The 19,566-nt window shown below is 38.6% G+C and overlaps 1 protein-coding gene across 1 annotated transcript in view; it reads right to left on the reverse strand.

The window, feature by feature from the left end:
• The window catches only part of LOC146474718 (short transient receptor potential channel 5-like), an 89,255-nt gene that overhangs the window by 31,203 nt on the left and 38,486 nt on the right, over window positions 1-19,566 (reverse strand). The window lies entirely within an intron of this gene.

Here is a 19,566-nt window from a genome sequence, read left to right on the forward strand (position 1 = left end):
TGACCCAAGCATAAAGTTTTTCCCGTTACAATGATATAATTAAAATCACATACCGTAAAAGAGTGACAAACACCAAAATGATAAACAAAGTTTTATTTAGATACAGTAATTCTTTGTCCCGTAGGGCCTAACACTGGCGTTTCTGTTAACAGCTTGTCATATTATGGGTTATTTATATTCTGTCTAAGCCGCTTTATCATCCTTGCCTTCCTTGTCTTTCAGTAGTTCTCTTAGCTTGTTCAACTTTGACGGCTTTTTGTGCTGAAAAGTATACGTCGCGGGAATTCCTTTGTTCCTTGTTCCATTGCAATTAAATAAAATACATACAGTTCAGGTATCAAGTTGCGGAGACTTATTAATTTTATTTATTGCACTTTAATTGTTAACCATATCCCGATACAACGATATTTTTGGTGGCTTTTCCGCCACATCGTTAAATCGGGAGTTCGTTTACAACGATACCGAGATTTAACGACATGATTTGGCTGTCCCCTGCCATATCGTAAAACCGAGGTTCCACTGTATTCGGAGAGTATGGAAAGTGACTTTTGCAGCCTTTCTTCTGAATGGGAAATTAAATGGGGTCCGTGTTCATGGTCAAGCAAAAGGGGATGTCATTTGAATACAAGTTGAAGAGCATAGGAGAGAGAATGCAACCTTGTCTAACACCTTTGCGAAATAAAAAAAAAAGTCAGTTCTTTTTTTGGCAGCAAACTTAATTGAGCATTTTTAGTTAAGTTTTAAAATTTGCCTCCTATGTTATAACCGAGGGAGTCGTGCCAAATCGAAACAAAGGCCTTCTTGAAGTCAATTAAGCAGGTGTACAACTTTCCTTTTGGAACGTGTTTGACATACTTATCGATAAGGGGACTGGGTAATTGGCGAGTTGTGGAGTTGCGAGTTGCGAGTATGATGAATATGATGAATATGACGAACCCCTTGTATTCCGAAAAAGGGCTCTAGAAGAATTGCAAGGCGAAGCACTTGCGGCTGTGGGTGAAAAGTCGACAGAACCAGCGAAACAATTGACAACTTGGAAATGTACAACTACCAGTATATATAATGTCAAGCAAGTCCGAGTTCCTGAACTTCATGAGAATAAACGACTTTATTATATGGCAAGGTAGTCTTGAGGTAAATCCGCGCGTTCTGATTGGTTCCTTCTTGGTCGGGATTTTACCATACGGACCATTTCCATGGAAACGGTCATAAGCCGTGTATTTTTGTTTACGACAAGCGGCAAATTTGAAAGTTTTCAGCTAAAACTGCGAAAAGAAAACCTGAAAATACTTTCATTCCTCGCAAAGAAACTAGCCAAAAGACTGATTCCAACATGGACGAAGAAGAATATCATTTACAAAGCAAATTTTACTATCCCGAAGATCTAGAAACCTCTGAAGCAGGCCTCAGCCAAGCCAGGAAGCCATTGACGATTTCGTAAACAAACAGAAAAGTGAAAACATAAAAGAAGACGTCTACTGATATAAACACTCTACTCCGTTTTATTGAAGCTAACGGCTTGAATAGTCAAACAATTTAAAGCCTACCTGCGTTCGAGCTTGACCACCTTTTGTCAATTTCTTTTTTTATGAACGTATACAGGAAAAATGGTGAATACGAGCCAGCAACATTTTTCCAGTTTTCAGCGCAATATACAGCGATATTTATCTGGGAAGAAATATCCATTCAAAATACTCAAGGATAATGAGTTTGAAAAATCGAGAAGAGTTTTAGCTGCGAAGCACAAGTCAATAGTTCATGAGCACGGCAAACGAAGAAGATGCTCTTTTTGAGGCAGGAGAATTCGGCGATTCCAATCCAGTTGCACTTCAAAGAACTGTGTGGTGGTTTTTATCCCTACACTTGGGTTTCCGAGCCAGAGATGAGAGCGATCAGGACGATTGACTTAATGCTGCTTCTTTTAAAGTTGAATATGATTTTCACAGCAATCTTTTCTTGATCCGTACTTTGTGTGAAGTAGTAAATTTTCTGGGATCGACGAAACCCTTTTGTGAGTTTCAAACACAAACCGTAGTTGTTAAGATTTTCGTCAAATTCCGCTACAAACCGTTCTTGAAGTCTTTTCTATAATCAACATGACCACATGTAAACGTTTAGTAAATTTGTTTTCAAACTCGTGGTACCGTAGCTTGTTCTTTCTGGGTTGCTCGCGTCATCAAAAACACGTCACGACTGAAACCCTTTGAATTCAAGTGACCGGAAGTGCGTTTTTATAATAAACAAGTTTGCTCCGAGTGCCATGCAATAAACTACGTACTAACCTAGCTTGCTCGAGCCGTACTGGGGGAAAATTGGCCCTCGGTCCGTACTGCCACGACATCGGGCCAATGTTCCCCAGTACGGCCCTCGCGCTCGGTTAGTAAGAGGTTAAAGGAAACTGTAAACCTATGTATCCTGATGTTTAAAGCTATCGGAGCAAGTAATCTGACCACCCAGGATGTTAATATCGCGTACCGTGTGCCAACAAGACGAGATGAACAAGACAAGCCGAGAATATATTCAAACTTGTTAGAAGAAAGAATAAAGATGAAGTTATGAGTCGCTAGAGAGAAATTGTAAAAATATCACCGACAACTCTGGGATTCGATTCAGCTTAAGCAATAATCTACGATCATTTAACTCCAAAGGGATGTTAAGGAAAGAAAGGATGGGGAAAGGGGAATGAGGAATGACAAAGTGAATGAGAAACTAAAACTGGGAAATGATAGATCACGACTATAGTGAATGAGATTTGGAGAATATTTCGGTCAATGGTGATAATCCACTATTTTTATTTTTTCCTCGCGAAGCGAGGCCCGAAGGCCCGAGCGTAGCGAGGTTAATAAATTTGTCGGGCCAAAGGCCCGCCGAAGGCCGCGCTCGGAAGCTAAGCCGTGCGAATTCGAGCCGAACATATATTTATATATATGTTTATATATTTCCGTGAAGGTGTCCGTGCTGTTGCCTGGCAACAATGCGCAAACAACAAAAGAAAGGTTGCTAGGCAGCAACAGAAGACAAGCTGACGTCAGACGCATTTCGTAGTTGCTATGCAACACAACCGGTTTCAACCGGTCTAAAACTGTCAGGACTGTCGTCAGGACTGGTAACTATAAAAGAAAACCGCTGCCTCTCAATGGCGCACTCTCATGTTTATTCATTGAGGGCCAAACGTGTTATTCTTCACGGAGTGAAAAGTGTTTAGTATTGGTGAAACACGACCAAATTGTGATGCAAATGGGCCACAGGAAGACGCACAAGTGACAAGAAATTTTTGTCGAGGGAGATTAAACAACGAAACTCCTGAACAACGTGGAAGGCGTCATCAGATGCAGCGCGAGCAGCGAAGAAGAAGGAGACATCAGAAAACCAGAGAGCAAAGACAACATCGCTTGGCTCAGCGAAGACAGCGCCGTCAGGAAGAAACAGAGGAGCAGAGGAACCGGAGATTGGAATATCACAGGCGGTACAACCAAGGTAGGCGTGCATTAGAAACTGTAGAAGATAGGCCATTTATGTTAGATTTAACTCGTGCTCGGTTTAATAACGAAACCCCTGTTGAACGTGAGCTTCGATTACATCGAATTCGAAGTAACCAGGCACAACGACTGATTAATGAGACTGAACAGGAACGAGATTTATGATTACAAACGCTTCGGACAAACCAGGAGCAACGACTACTTAATGAGACTGAACAGGAACGAAATTTACGATTACAAACGGTTCGGACAAACCAGACACAACGACGGATCAATGACACTGAACAGGAACGACAAATACGACTACAAACGCTTCGGACAAACCAGGCACAACGACGGATTAATGAGACTGAACAGGAACGACAAATTGTCCTTTCAAAGACTCCAGGCAATAGCTAAAAGTAAGCAATTACAACAAAGGCTATACAACAACTGGCTGATATCACCGCACGTCAATATCAGAACCGCGATTAATTTGCTCAATCGGCAACCACCCATATTTCACAAATGAAGCCTCATCTTAAAATCTCATATAGGCAGTATCTAAATGCTACATATTTTTTTCTTCTTAAGGTAAGTGATTACAAGTGCACTTTTGAAAATTTTATATTCCAGCATAAAATTTATTTCATACATTTTAGTTCAGCTAGTGTTCCCAGTATAGATGTAACATAACATTCATTTTAACGTTCTAACCTCTTCTGCAAGGTAAGTGACAACAAAATTGCAGTTCAATGTAAAAACATAACTTTTGTCATTTTGTACTTTTTGCTCAATATCAAAATTATTTATCCAGGCTACAGTAAAAACAACTTCGTCACTGAATAGCCATGAGATGAGAGTCACAGGAATGGACTTCTTTGGCAAAAAAAAATATCTTATCCATTCAATTTTCCCTCAGTATTTGTTGGCTACACACTACAAGCTAAGTTAGTTTCAAGTAAGCACTTGATTCAAGTGCACTTGAAAATCTCAAGTCGCACTTTAGAAATCTTGTCTTCACACCTGGTGACAAAGTATTTACTTGAAGCACAAGCTGTCAATCATCTTTCGCGGTAAAATCAGAAATGCGAGTGCTCGACGGAAAATCATGGAGCCTTTGCAACGGAAAAACGTTTCATGTTGTTTACTCTTTATTTTGTCTCAGAGAGTTTTAACATTACAGGAAATGCATAGGTACTTCATTGTTTACGAGTACTTTGCGACAACACGGAACAGGCGACTGTGACATCTTCTGTGTTTGTCGAGAATGGTTCAGCAACGTGGTTTTCAGCAAAGAAATCGCCACAGGGTTTGGGCATGGCCTCGTCCACAAAATTGGTTTACACTGCTTTTAGCTAACTGCGACATGAATCCGCTTTGGAAAATGCATTTTCGCGTGACTCGTCCAATGTTCAACGCTTTGTGTGATTTGGGGGGTACGCGGAGTCCTCAAACTGCTAGGCGTATCTCCAGCTATCCATTATGATTCTTTTGGATAGATTTTAGTTCACGGCAAAATGTTTATCTGTCCTGGCACCGCAGCACGTGGCTTTTAGTTGGTTTCCCTTTTCCTATTGGTCAAGTACGTTCTCAGGTGTGGTGTTGGCCATACTTGGCGGCGTACTTCGGCTTCTTTGAACTACGAACGTTTCCATGGTCACTAAGTAAAGTTCAAGTTGGTAGGTTTTACCCCTTCACACTCAAAGTAGGTTTCAAGTGCACTTGGATTATACTTGCAAGCTCTAGTGTGAAGCCAACTATTGCCTCGCAACTATTCACTGACCACTCATAACAAAGAGAAAATTATGTCACTATTATAATTGAAGGGGTGTGCGAAATAAGGCCTAAATGACTTTTGATGTAGGGTAAAATCCTCCTTTTGTTTCACAAGCGAATGCGAGGAAATTTGGAAGGAGAATTTAGCAATTTATCAGAAGTAACCTAGTGCTTTTTTCCAGGCACCTCTTCAATTACAATCACTTCCCATACTGCCAACTGAAATTGTATTCTTCAAAGCAACCGCAATCACATGTTATCACTACAATGTACATATTTTGTTTATGCAAATAAAGCAATTGCAACTATAACAAATGTTGTACTTATTGATTAGCATGGAAGCATGGACGGTATGGGAGGGGGGCAGTGGCTGGGTTGAAGTTTTTCCAACCCAAATATAACAAATGTTGTAGTTATTGATTTGTATGGTGGGGGGGGGGGGGGTTGTGGGGTTGGAGAGCAAAAAGGTTAGCTACGGTTACATGTACCATCTTCTAAGAGCTCTCTGTTAAATATCATTTGCAAAGTATTGTACACTTTTACCAACCCTTTCACTATCAACATATGAGAGCTAATTCTCCTAAGTGATTTTATTCCTGAGAGTTTGGTGTCATAGCAAAACACTATCCCCTTATTCTTTTTATTTCCTTAATTCTCATTATCTGTCTGTAGATGTCTGCTTGACAGTGTATTGAAATTATAAGGAGCATTTAAAATAATGCAGATCACTTCTGTGAGTGAAAGGATTGGTGGGAAAGGGAGACCGTTGCGCAGGGTAACACTTAACAAAGACCATGGTATCTATTATTTTGCCCTCTGTTAAATGCTTACACTATTGAGTGAGTACTTCTCAAATCCGTGAAGACTAAGGAGATCAATGCAATTGATAGAACCTTCTGGTCAGGGATGCACCATTACAATTGTGAGGGGGAGGACTTTCTGGAAAGATATGTCTGTTTTTCACAACCAGAAGGGTGCAATCCTTTTCTATACTTCTTTTCCAATGCAGGATTCTCTTTGCCTACATGTTGGTTTTCCACGATTTTTTTTTTACCTGATTTCGGACACACCCTCCCCCCTTCTTCACATTTCTAATGCTGTATCCATAACGTGCTGTTAACTACAGTGTATCACTCCCATAGTCTGTGAGAATGACATCACACAGAGTGGGTGTGGTCAAACCACTTTGACCAGGGTGGGGCTGTTCAAAGGAGAAAACGAGACCATTGATATTTTCTACCAGCCTTGGCCCCTTTCTTCACTACAAATCAACTGTACATCTACCCCTAGCTTCGCGAGGTTTTGCGAGTCACGTATTTCTAGTAAATATTTTACAAAACAACTGTTGAGGTAACAAAGATGAGAGAACACTTAATATCTTTAAGTTTCTCAACTACTATCAGAAACTGAAATTGACTGTATGGCCCAGGGGGGGGGCCAGCAGCGAGGCCTGGATCCGAGTTTACATGATCGCCCCAGTTAAGAAATTTGGCCGAGCGAGACTAAATACTGATTTTTTGATAAACAAACATGGCGGCGATTTCATGTGAAAGCGCGTCTGTGCGGATTCGCAAACAATTTGGCTATTCGACGTCCAAACATCACAGGAAGGTTTCGGTCGCTTTTTTACCAGACGTTTGGTCATCAAGAGGGATCACGGATGCAAATTCTGCAGCAAAAAACGAAAATACTGCAACCAACGACTAGCTGACCCCGGAGAGAATCACTCAACAGTCAACTCTCTCAAAGAGACCACTGACTTCTCGTAAGCGACCACCTCCTGTAAGCGACCACTTCGTAAACAACCGTTTTGTTTCTCAGTTAAATACTGTTTCAAAAGCTCTCTCGTAAGCGACCACCACTCAAATTTCTAAAGGACCGGGACCACTTTATAGGCCAGAAATTTGACATATTCTTTTGTTTTCTGTTTCCGGTAAGCGACCACCCAACATATTCGCGTATAATCTGAGTAAATAATTACTCAGAAGTAACAAAAGTTCAATTTTTAATAACGCTACCCCGGACAACTGACAGTTTACAGACAGAGAAGATTACTATAATTAGATCTGTAGGTAAATGGGAACTGTTTCAGTGATCTGTTCTGAAATGTTACACAAAGTTTCTTCAGAAGAATGAATAGATGTGAAAAAATCAAATAAATTAGCCGGTTTCTATTTGCCTAATTTTAGCTACTAGGGTAATATTTTTAGGTAATTAATTTATCAGTCCAGCATTAGGCTTATTTTGTTGATCTTTCCCGTAAGCGACCACTTTGTCGTGCATCAAGGGTTGTCGCTTACGAGAGAGTTGACTGTATTTAGATCTGACACATAGTTCACAGGGCTAGACCTGCTCCTGTAGAAATTGACACTCGCGAGAGGTAGTAAGACTTCCTCAATTCCACTTTATCGTTACCTTCCCTATTTTTTCATTTATGTACACTGTAGAATATTTTCCCTTCACAGCAACTACATACTGGGAGTCAACAAACTGTGGAGGTTCTGGTGATCTAATTTTCTGTTTTGCTTAAGTTAGAATGTTACTATCATACTCTCAACAACAGATTTTCCTTTTCAATCTCTTCTAAATGGTGAAAAGTTGAGAGGTGATGTTAGCAGCACTTTGCTCCTCAACTTTGCCAAGTGAGCCACAAATATTGACTTTTGAATTTAGTACGTATGCTTGGTAATAAATCTCATCATTTTAAAGAAAGAGGTGAAGTTATCTTTCATTATTTTAGATTTTGTCTATCATACCTCTGGGGTGAGAACTGAAACATAAAGGAGGCAGGGTGCTTAACAGCAATACTCCAGCCAGTCATTACACTGTGCAAGTGTGTGAAAATGTGCAGTAATTGCATAATTTACAATATGCTAATTGCACTTGACTATGTTACACAATATGTACCAATTAAACAATATTGCAATATGTTACAGTTCTGATGTATATTGTCATGTACTGATGACATAATTATACTGCAGAGTAATGTGGCCAGCTGGGTTAATCCTCGAGTTGCTAGAAACACTTCAGTAATCAAGGGGTGATAATTTAGATTGTCTTCTTCGAAATGGCTGTTGCATACATAGAGAAACCATGGTTGATTTTCCATCCCGGGATCTATTTGGTACTGTATCTCCCTTGCAGTTGGGTTTTAGGGTGTATTCCCAGTAGCCCCATTTTGATATCCACCAATCGGGGAAAACCACCATACCGATACAGGTTTTCATGGACATCTGTAAGGGTGACAGGTAAGACAATAATATTTACATGTACCTTCCAAGGTTTCTGCACATGCATGTGGTTTCTGCAGGATCTCAGTGTATCAGTACATTGTTCACCCGATGCTACCGAACTCAACTTCCCAATTTTTTGCACAAGAGAATAAGAACCTGAATGTCTTTTCACGTAAGTTAATCTCCCCGTACAGACAAGAGACAAACACCCTTGCAACCGCTCATACAAACCTGGTAGCTCTATTCACAATAATGTTAAGCCATCGTCTTCTGAGATCTTTATAAGCTATCCTTTCCAGTTGCAAAATTTTCTTATCCAAAAATTTCTTAAGGACTCATGCCGTTTTTCTTGTGTATGCATTTAAACCATTTGTGCATTAAAATTAAACTTACAGGAATAACTGTCGTACGTCACGCAACATTTAAACAGACAGAGGGAGAATTCCATAAAGTAAACATGCTGTTTCATTCGTAACTACGCTTTCCACAGTTAATACGCATAAAATGTGGGACAAATACTTTTAATAAGTTTTACATTAAAGTTCCAAGCCGATCTTGAGAAATAAGGTTACATTCTGGGCTTTCGCGATGACAGTCGTGACATACTGCGGGGTGGCTTCTAGTTTCTTCAGAACTGAACAAGAATCGAAATTGAAATCTACTATTTTGTCGACATACAATAACTTCCTGAGACGACGAAAAACCATAATCGTTCGCTACATTACAAATCATATTCTTCACCACATACACTCGCTGGTAAAATCTTAGCTCAGCTGAGAGCATGTCGCTCGCAATTTCAATGCTGACGGCTCTACTAACCTAAAACAAAGCTGGCACCTCATTCCAGCGGTCTTGATTACTCATAGTGTTCAAACTTCGTACTACCGCAAAAAACATGCTAACAGTAAATAAACAATAACTAAATACGACTGCATTTTCTACCGTCGAGTCACCACGGACAAAATGGCATGAATCCTTCGCATTTCGCGCATGCTCGTTACGGTTTTCGAATGATTGACAGATTTCTTTACTGGGGCGATCAAAGGTAGCTGCCAGTCCCCCCTGCTAACAACAATATACCTACATACATTACGTATTATTCACTCAATCTTTACATGCATTGTACAAACACTCTTGATTTAAAACATGACTCTTTTTCGTTTGACTCGATTACCTTGTCGAAACTGCATCAGAAAATAACAAATACAGCAAATAACAAATATACTACTTTGTTTCAAAATTGCAATCTCGAGTGGGAAGTAATCTATCTTATACCGCTTGAGTAGGCTCTTATTTCGCTCAGGGATAAACAGAGCGAGCTAAACAAAACAAAACTTTCAAAAAGAAGATCACACGCTTAAAAGTACAATCTTCACTCTTGTTCTTCTTTAGTGGCTAATAACTTTCAAAGAGTCTTGAAATTGCAAAGTTTGCTTCTGTCACATCACAAAAAAGGTTATGATTTATCACTACGTAATGCAATCATTTAACTTATTAGGAGGCTTGTCGAGCTGGAAACTTGGACACAACAACTGGGTTTCGGTAATTCAAACTTCAGTAGTTTGAAACATCACGATACTGCTTAATCCGCCAGCAAAACGACAATCCTGAAATAAATCAACTATCTGCCAACATGCCTTTCTGAGCAATCTAGCCCAGAAATTCAGAGATATGAAGGTTTAAGGATAAACATGTACACCTACGACGGAAATTTCGCTTATGAATTTATTCATAGCTCACGGTTCTGTGCAACCCTTTAAAATAAAATCACAGCGATGCTATCGAAAACTTACAAACTTGTCGGCTGATTCATGTAGTAAGCGTGCGCAGCTAGAAAATAAATTCAACGAAATCTCATTTTAAAGATGGCTGCCGACGGAAAGCTCTAGAACTGCCTGTTTTCGCCTGGACAATTCACGGATTTATTGAATTTTGAACTTTGATTTCGTGGTTTAGAATCTTTATATGCTGTTTGTTTTGTAAATAAATATCCCTTGACATAAGTTTAGTTTAGTTTTTTACTGTAATTGTTTTCCGTCAATCCTGTTTCTGCTTTATAATTTGTAAATAACTTAATTTAATTTAATTTGATTTATTTTGTAATTGTAATTATTGTATTTTAACAGGGAAGAGCCACCCAGTGGATCTGTTAATAAACCATTATTATTATTATTATTATTATTATTATTATTATTATTATTATTATTATTATTATTATTATTATTATTAATAGTTCTCTTTCCAGAAGTAACTTCTAAACACTGCAATGTGCATCACAGGATAGCAATACACAACGATACATGAAACAATTAACCATCAAGAAGGTACGAAGCCCAGTATACAGTCCCCACGATCACCATATTTGAAACAAGGCCGTACTCGATTTTCGATCAGCTACCCATTCATATTTGTTTTTCCTTATCTGACATTATTAGAATAAACAGATCATGGTATTATCAGCAAAACCTCTGAGTCTCCATAATAAACAATATTTTGTATACATATGGATGATATCTCGAGGAAGGTAAATGATCAAAGACCGCCTAGTTAACATCAGTAGAACGTTGACTCACCAATTTTAGAAGAAGTGCTCAAAAACAACGCAGTATTTTTGCTTGCCACAGCCGCACTAGGAAGCTCTAGGAAAGAAGAAAGCAAGAAAAGGCTTCTCTACATACATTTTGCAGATAAAATGACAAAATTGTCAAAAGACAATTTGCTGGGCACCTCGACCTTAATCCATGTATTTTACCTGTAAAATGTCCGCACTTGGGTTGAAGCAAAAGCGATAATGTAAAGGACACTAAGCAAACCGTTATATGACTAGGCAATAAGCACAATAAACACAAATTGTCCGGAAGTGACGTTCGCTGTTTCAAAAAAAGATACACAGAGAGGAAGTTGAAGCGCGAAGCGTGAAACCTCCCAAAACAAAAAGCTCTTGGAAGCTTTCAGAAAAAATCTCAAGAAAATATAATGCTGGAAAAATATTATTGCCAAAATAACTTTGCTAGGCACCTCCAAAGTCTGTGTATTTTCCCTTGTAGAAAAGCCTTTGAAGAAAAGAGGTAATGTAAACGACAGCAAACACATCGCTAAAATAAATAACAAAAAGCGGAAAATAATTAACAAGAAAACATAATAATCACAAGTTCCCCGGAAGTGACGTTTGCTGGTTAAACGATACTCAGTAGAAAGGAAATCGAAGCGCGAAGCGTGAAACCTCCCAAAACAAAACACATTTGAGAAAGCTTTGAGAAAAAAAAGCCTTTTCAAAGCTTTTTCAACCTCAGCGCAATTTAATGCTGGAACAATATCATTGCCAAAATAAAAAAAATTATCACTATCGCTATCTGCTGACCTACAACTGTTTTCGACCGAGAAATAAAATAAATTACCCTTGGGCGATACAATTATTAACTCGCACCTCACGAGTATACGGATAAGAGCACAATGGAAAAGGACAGAAAGACAAAGCAGTGAAGCAATAAACCACAACAATTCAAACATTTTTCATATTCAAACGGCAATATGTTTGACAAAGATAAACTAAAATTTGAATAAGTTACAGAAGTCCTTGTATAACCCTGTTTTGTTAGTTAGTTTGTTTGTTTTTCTTTCTCTTTTGTTGTTTTGGTGGTGAGCGGAGGGGGTGGGGGGGGGGGGGAAATACTGTCGCAACCTGACGAATCAGAGTCACGCAGACTATTTGTGAATAACCAATGTAAACAAACCAAAATGAGCTGAAATGGCAAAATTATTTCAAGATAAAAACTTGAAAATACACGGTTTATTGCCTCTCAATAACAAATGCCATTTCCGGAATGTTCGGTTAACAATCACCGAACCTGATAATTGTTTTCCGCTTACTTCAATGGGCGCAAACATTTGAGTTATATATCTTGCTTCAAAACGCGTCGTTGCTCAATCACAAGTGGATCAGCATTAAATAGCTTCAAATCTGAAAGTCTCAAATTCGAACACAAAAAGTGGGTCTTTGGTCTCTAGGACGGAAAATATTAGTGGGTTTATTGCCCCAAAATAAGCATCAGATTGTTTCACAGTCTGCATAAATTTCATTTCAACAAGTAAGAAGTTTAGTCCCCGTATCTGAACTATTTTTAACAATCCAGATCTCACTGGGCGTAAGGTAAACCTATAAAGGAAACTCTTTTATGGCAATAATTTTCGTCTGACGTCAAACATCCGTTTTACATCAAAACGTTTGCAGTTTAAGAACGCCCTGTAGATTTTTAAGGTGCGCCACTATACAGACTAAGTATATTCCTCGTAATGATTATTTCCTCGCAAAAAAATTAAAACGTACTGCAGTGTGATATAAACGACAGCAAGACATATCGATTGGGTAACATCACGAAGCAATTAATCTCAGTTCACTCAAGGGCCATCTTTGAAAACGAGATTCTCATATTTTGAGCTCATCACATAAGATGAGATGATGTACAAGATAATGTACAAGACCAGAGCAAGACCCCGCTTTCATCACATAAACAAAACAATTTTCACTAATATTTGTTCTATCTTTATATTTTCAGGGTTAACAGATCTTGCAAATTGGCTTAAAGCAGCTCGGCGGCCGCTGGTAGGCAGGGATTGCTCAGTAGAGTACTACAGTAGACCCCGCTTTACATACACCAGTTTAATACGCACACTCGCTTATTAGAAACACTGAGATCAATTTGTCCTGACGAAAACCTCATATATTTTCTCTTACATTAGCCGGACAAACCGCACTGGTTTTCTGTGCCTTGTATAAATTGTCTAATATTCAGTCCGTCTGGCTGAACCACAAACTGAAAAGTATCAGAGCAGAGCAAAGTAACAGATTATTTTACATGATTACGTTGTCAGCTGCGTTTGAAGCACTGCGGATCGGTTATTTTAGTTGGAGACTATTTGAATGAGCGTAAGGTCTTTGGTTTGAACTTACGTTACAGTTGAGACATTAAGCATTGTCTAAGTTCTGTTGCTTTTAAATTGTACGTAAAATTGTCAGAAAATTATTTACTTACCACCTCCGACTTAAGCTGTGTACTTGTCCTTGACTTAAACCGACGCGGGGCATGAAGCAAGGTTTTGGGACGGATGGTTACCCTTTAATTTAAATGAGAGCGGAAAACAGTTGCATGACGTCGGTTGTTTAATGATACATAGAGAGGAAGTCGAAGCGACAAGCATGAATTGAATCCCTCAAAACAAAGAACACTTTCTAGGGCTTCTTAAGCTCGATTTAATCTCAAAATGTTCACTGACGCACTACGAACGTGTTGCGTTGTGGCTTTGTACGAGAGACACGCACTGTAGACATAATAAAAAAAATAGCCAAAACTGCAATAAATATGGCGAGAAAGTTTCATGGAATTGTGTGATAATGAATGAAAGGTAGTTCTTCATTCTCCATTGTAGCATTGATTCAAAGTATCCCGTAAATGGTCTTAAATTTGATGAATTATGCGCAGAGTAGGAAGGGAGATCCGAAAACCGATCACTGATTTTCCAAAACGATGCTGTTCTCAAGAACATACCATAGAGAAAATGCACGTAAGCCGGGATACACATACTGTGTGACCTTTGTTTAATAGCCGGGAAAACGATTAGTTGATAGTTTAACTTGCCCAAATGCTACATTGTTTATTCGCGTATCCGCAAAGCAGACCAAACTGGGGTGACAAATATATACCAGTTGTTGAATATTTCTTTCAGCTTCTCCGATCTGCAGTTTTGCCTTCGTGTATTTTTGTAAGGAGTAATAGAAACTTTACAGTCAAGGACAATAACATATTTAGTAAACAGCTGCTCACACGCGTCTCTATGGTATGAGGCCCTTGCCTGTTATATCTGCGGACCATTTCTCAAATTCCTTGTGCGAGCGGTCTAGGGTGTTACGGCCGCGTACTGTAATAAACAGTTACACTATTTTATGTTATAGCGGAGTTTTTATAGCTAAGATGTTCTTAAGTCACCTGTTATAGTTTGAAGTTACATACATTAAACAATTATCCTGCGAAATCGCGCGGAATATCGCCTGATACTTAGCCGACGAGGCCGTAGACCGTGTTGACTAAAATCAGGCGATATTCCGCAAGATTGAGCAGGATAATTGTTTTATTAGTCAACCCATTGATAACAAAGCACAGGTTTATAGCAGAAAAACTGGAGGCGATCTTTATTTGTCAAAAAAAGAAACTTGTAACATTTTCCCGCGCGCGGACCGGCATGAATGAAAGTGACAGCTTTGTTCAAGTTTGAATAAGATCGAGAGCGTTTTGCAACAAATTAAAGAATTGAGTACTCGTCTAGTGCGCCAATCGCTCCGGCAAAATTTTCCACAAATTTTTTAGCCTCAAAAGCTAAAACCAAACAGTTTTTTGAAGCTGCGAAGGATTAGTTGTGTCAGCCAGGCCCAGCTGAACAGACTGGAAAAGCTTTTCAACAATTTCTCGGGTAAGTGTTTCTTTGTTTACTACGCAAGCAATTTCACGATCTTTCCTCGGTGTTTTGACAAACGCATCTAGTGCCTGGATCTTTTTTGAAACTAAACGGTTTTTCAAGCGGGTCTGATGCTTCTGAGAATAATTACTTTGTACTCCGTCTATCTTTTTGTCTGCCAGAAAGCTAAAATTTCTCGAGGTACTTCAGTCCGAGCTCGGATTTTCTCAGGTGGTTTTCTCCATCTCTTCAAGACGAGTCGAGATCTCTGTTTAACGTTGCGAGAACCAATCTAAGGAAATACATCTACTATTTGTAATGTCTGAGCCCTAGAATACGGGACAATCCAAAAGTCTAGCGAAAATTATATTAAACGTTTTTGCTGAACTGTAATTTGCCAGTTCATAAACAGAAAGGTAAGCAGTAAAATTTTGTACTAACCATTACAATTCTTAACAGCAAACTTAGTTGCCTTTGTTGTGTTCAGTATAAAACAGTGTTATTTATAATTTGGTGTTCTTGCGAAGTCGTTACTGTTTGAAAGCGCTCTGCCATTTTTCTCCCCGACGCACGTACTACGTATATCGCAGGACATCTGTTATGTGCGGACGACGTATATTGAGTTCACCATGACCATATTTGGGCAGTGTCACACTGGTTGAAATGTCTATATTGACGCTACTGGCAGACATAACTAACAACAATATAATTACATACATAACGTATTATTACTCAATCCTCACATGCATTATCTAAAACACTCTTTATTTAAAATGACTCTCTTTTGACGCAATTACTTCGTCGACACTGCATTGGAAACTTGTAGCTACTTGTGGGGTTCATTCAGGTTTACCTCCTCGGATGCTTTAACCTCTGAGCTTCTGAGGACTCGTTGGCGAGCAAGGGTCATTTTTGGGGGTTGTCCGATCTAGAACACGGAGGTTCGTGGGTTCGAATCCCATTTGGGGCTCAGATTTTTTCTGTGTCCTCTTATGGTTGGTTCTTTACATCTCCCTGTATTTTCCTTCGTGAAATTAACTATCACTTTAATATTAGTAACTTTGTCAAATTTGATGATGGTATGGTAGACAGCGACTAAATTATGAACCTTAAAACAATTCATGATATCTCTTGTTTTGTCATAAGTGATATTTGCATGACATTATGTGATAAAAAAGCAGTAAAAATCCAAGCTATCCATTGTATTAAGTCTTTGTGAAAATGCATGCAAAGCAGTTTATGACGTCATGTAAGGAATAGACCCATGCCCCTAACTAGCTCGGTCATGGGACAGATGATGGCTAGATTTCGTAACTTTTACAGCCTATAAAAAGTCAAGATTTGGTTTAAAAAAAGAAGCAAAAAGGCTCAATGCGTTTCGAACAGGTGCAAAAATTTATTTAAGCGAAGAAACAAATTGGGGGTTAGGTGTACTTTAAAGGATGGCGCCTTATTACAGACGTATTTTTCTACAGCAAAGGTTACTGCAATCCAAAACGAAATTTCTGGGTAACCATGCATTGTCAGACATAAACTAAGAAAGAACAATTCTGTAAAATACATAACAATATATGGCACTTTTTCCGAATTGAAGCCTGACTATCTGTTGATTATCTCTCTTGATTATTCGGGGCTAGCCCATACTTTCTTTTTTGGATGCCAACAGCCTTATAAAGATCTGCTTTTGCCGCATAATCAGAAACCACTCCGCAAACGTCCTTAAGAAACCTAAGGCACTGTCCAGGTTTATATATCGTGTTTTCCCTGGTATGACCAGAGGATTGCCTAGGTTTATTATCTTTAGATAATAAAATAACCAAAACCGTTGAGAATAAAGGACCATAACAAAAGAGTCTCCAAAGTAAACCATCAGAGTGGCAAGACTGATTTCTGGGACAGCTATAGAAAAATCAAATTCGGTAGACTTTTTCCATCCTCGTTTGTCAACACATTTACTCCCATAGTTTTTGATTTGTTTTCCTTTGTAGAAACGCTTTTAGTTTTCTTTTAGTAGTTGGCTACATAATGAAAATTGGATCGGCGACACACGCCTTTTTTCTGCGCGAGAGACTAAAATGGCAGTACCAGGGCGCTAATAAACTATATCTCCGTAAAACCTCATTTTATGATCGTTTTAATAATACAAGTATTTCCTAAATAATTAATGCTTCGAATATCATGATGTAAGCCACTTAACTGACAAGTGTAGTGTCAATCAATAAACTACGAATGCAATTAATGAGCATTAGCGAGTAATTACTTGATTGTTTGCTGTTTGTTCGATAACTCTTGCGGAGCTTAATAAAGAAATGGAGCTTTGTTCACGATATTTTTGGCCTGAGCTTTTGCTCATTTAATTCGTCTGTCTCCAATTCTAAATTCTGGCAGCAAATTCCTTTTATTTTAAGTTATAAAATGACTTTGATTTTTCTTTTCGACTGCAGGCGGTTTCTCTCTAGACAAAAGGTGTGCGTGTACTTCAAAACATGCGGGACTTAAATGGGTTTTTCCAAGTCAAAAAAGAACACTGAATGGTCAGAATCATTCGGGTGATAAACCTAGAACACTCTGAGCTTCGCTACCGGCCAAGAAAGAAGTTTAACTGCCGTACGTAACTGGGATAAATATGTAGTTTGATGAAATGTTCTGGCTGGCATTACTTCATTTTCATATTTTTAACTTTTCGTTAATGCCGTGCTAAACCAAACGGATTTCATTAAAGTCGAATTTAGCGCGGCATTTGATGACCAAATTGTGCCACTGTCGTGTGGCAGGAGACGCCCTATTGTGCTATAGGGCATACGCACGCCTGGTTTTAAAGGTCATCTTGCCTCCGCCCTATCGAGCTTAATTCGTGATTTAGATAAATATCTTAATCCCTCTTGTGGTATTCATACAATACATCTTCATACAATACATCTTGTGGTATTCATACAACTCTGGTTAGTTAGTTGCTTTGGAACAGTATTCCACTAATCGGAATTCGACAACAACGGAAAACCCCAAGTCGTAGCCACGATGGTGCGACACTGGGCACAGCTATGCAAGGCGGTAACAAGACGTTTTAAACGAGCCCTAATATTTCTCTTAATTTGTACCGTTAACATTTAAACGAACAACTATATAATGGCCCTCTCGCTTGCCAGAAATTATAGCTTTAAGCAGAGTGGTGTTTTTTGACAGCATGTAGGGCACACTTGAATTCCGGGTGAACTCTGATTCGAACTGTGTGTAAGTTAAAACTACAATCAATCGGCGCCAAAATTGTTGACACATTTACCTTTATAACAACCTATTTCGTCACTGTGATCCCTTTTTGCACCTCCCGCTTGTCTTTTGCCCCCCCCCCCCCCCCAAAAAAAAAAAATGTTGTGCGGCAATTGCTGTGATCTCGAGGTACAAACAAGTAACATTAGATAGGGGAGCGGGGTCTTTTTTCACAGTTTAATGCGCAAACAAAAGAGTGGTGTTATTTGGTGCACTGAAACTACTATAGAAACACACATTAGAACCCTGCTCTGCTGAAACGTTCTACACTTGTCAAGAGCATTCCATAATTATGAAGCTGGAGCGAAATGTAATGGTATCACTTGATGAGTTTAAACAGCCGCGAGTTAAACTAAGAGAAATTTTGTATTTAAATGAGGTCATCATCAAAATGAATAGACAAACAACAAGACAACAAACTTTAAAAATGCATCTACGAAAATAAACTTAGTTACCCGCAAGTAGTAAAGCATAATCGAAGCGTGCAATTAGTTCTAAACCACCTTCAGACAATTATAAAAATGATACAACAAAGGTGGGTTATTTTTATGAAATAAATTAGGATTTATCCTTCGAAACCGAGAGTAACTATGAGGAACAAAAGTATAAAGAAAGTATTTTGGACAAAAAATAAAACTGATCAGTTGCTATACAGTAACTTTCCCAGGGATCATACTGGCATAACGCAATTTTGATGTAAGGCGTTTGTGGACTTTTTAGGAATTAGCGCTATAGAAATAAATTATTAGTAGTAGTAGTAGTAGTAGTAGTAGTAGTAGTAGTAGTAGTAGTAGTAGTAGTAGTAGTAGTAGTAGTAGTAGTAGTAGTAGTAGTAGTAGTAGTAGTAGTAGTAGGAGAGAACTATGCCACCACTGTCTCTTGGACACGTTCTAAGGTATCCTTTGCCATCCTTAGGTCGGCTTTGCTCTGTCTTAGAGGGTCTAGAACAGTTAGAAGAGCAATTAGAAGCAATGTTCGAGAAGCGGACTTTGAATTAGATAGATGCCTCGCCAAAATCTAGGTCCTATGATTTTTATACATACTTTTTTCTTGTTTCTTTTTATATGACATAGTTTGATGGGTTTTTTTTAGGTAAAAATCAATGAACGAATGATATTGTTGTAACTTGGTGAGATTTTTTTCCCTTTTCTTCAAAAAAAAAATTGTGCTTAAAAATAGTCTTTTTTTAATCAAAAACAATTGTAAATAAGTTTTAATAGCTCTTTTCTCTACTTTTAACCTGTAAATAACATTTTACTTGGAATATTTTAATGAAGAAATTAGAATAAGAAGAGATAACGAAGAGACAAAATTCTCTGTTACTCCGAGTTTCGTGCTCACACACTCATCAGACAGTATTTAATGGAGAATAAACCATT

Source organism: Pavona decussata, unplaced genomic scaffold (genome assembly GCF_977016875.1).
Source record: "Pavona decussata unplaced genomic scaffold, jaPavDecu1.1 SCAFFOLD_87, whole genome shotgun sequence".
In the NCBI taxonomy this organism is placed as follows: Eukaryota; Metazoa; Cnidaria; class Anthozoa; order Scleractinia; family Agariciidae; genus Pavona; species Pavona decussata.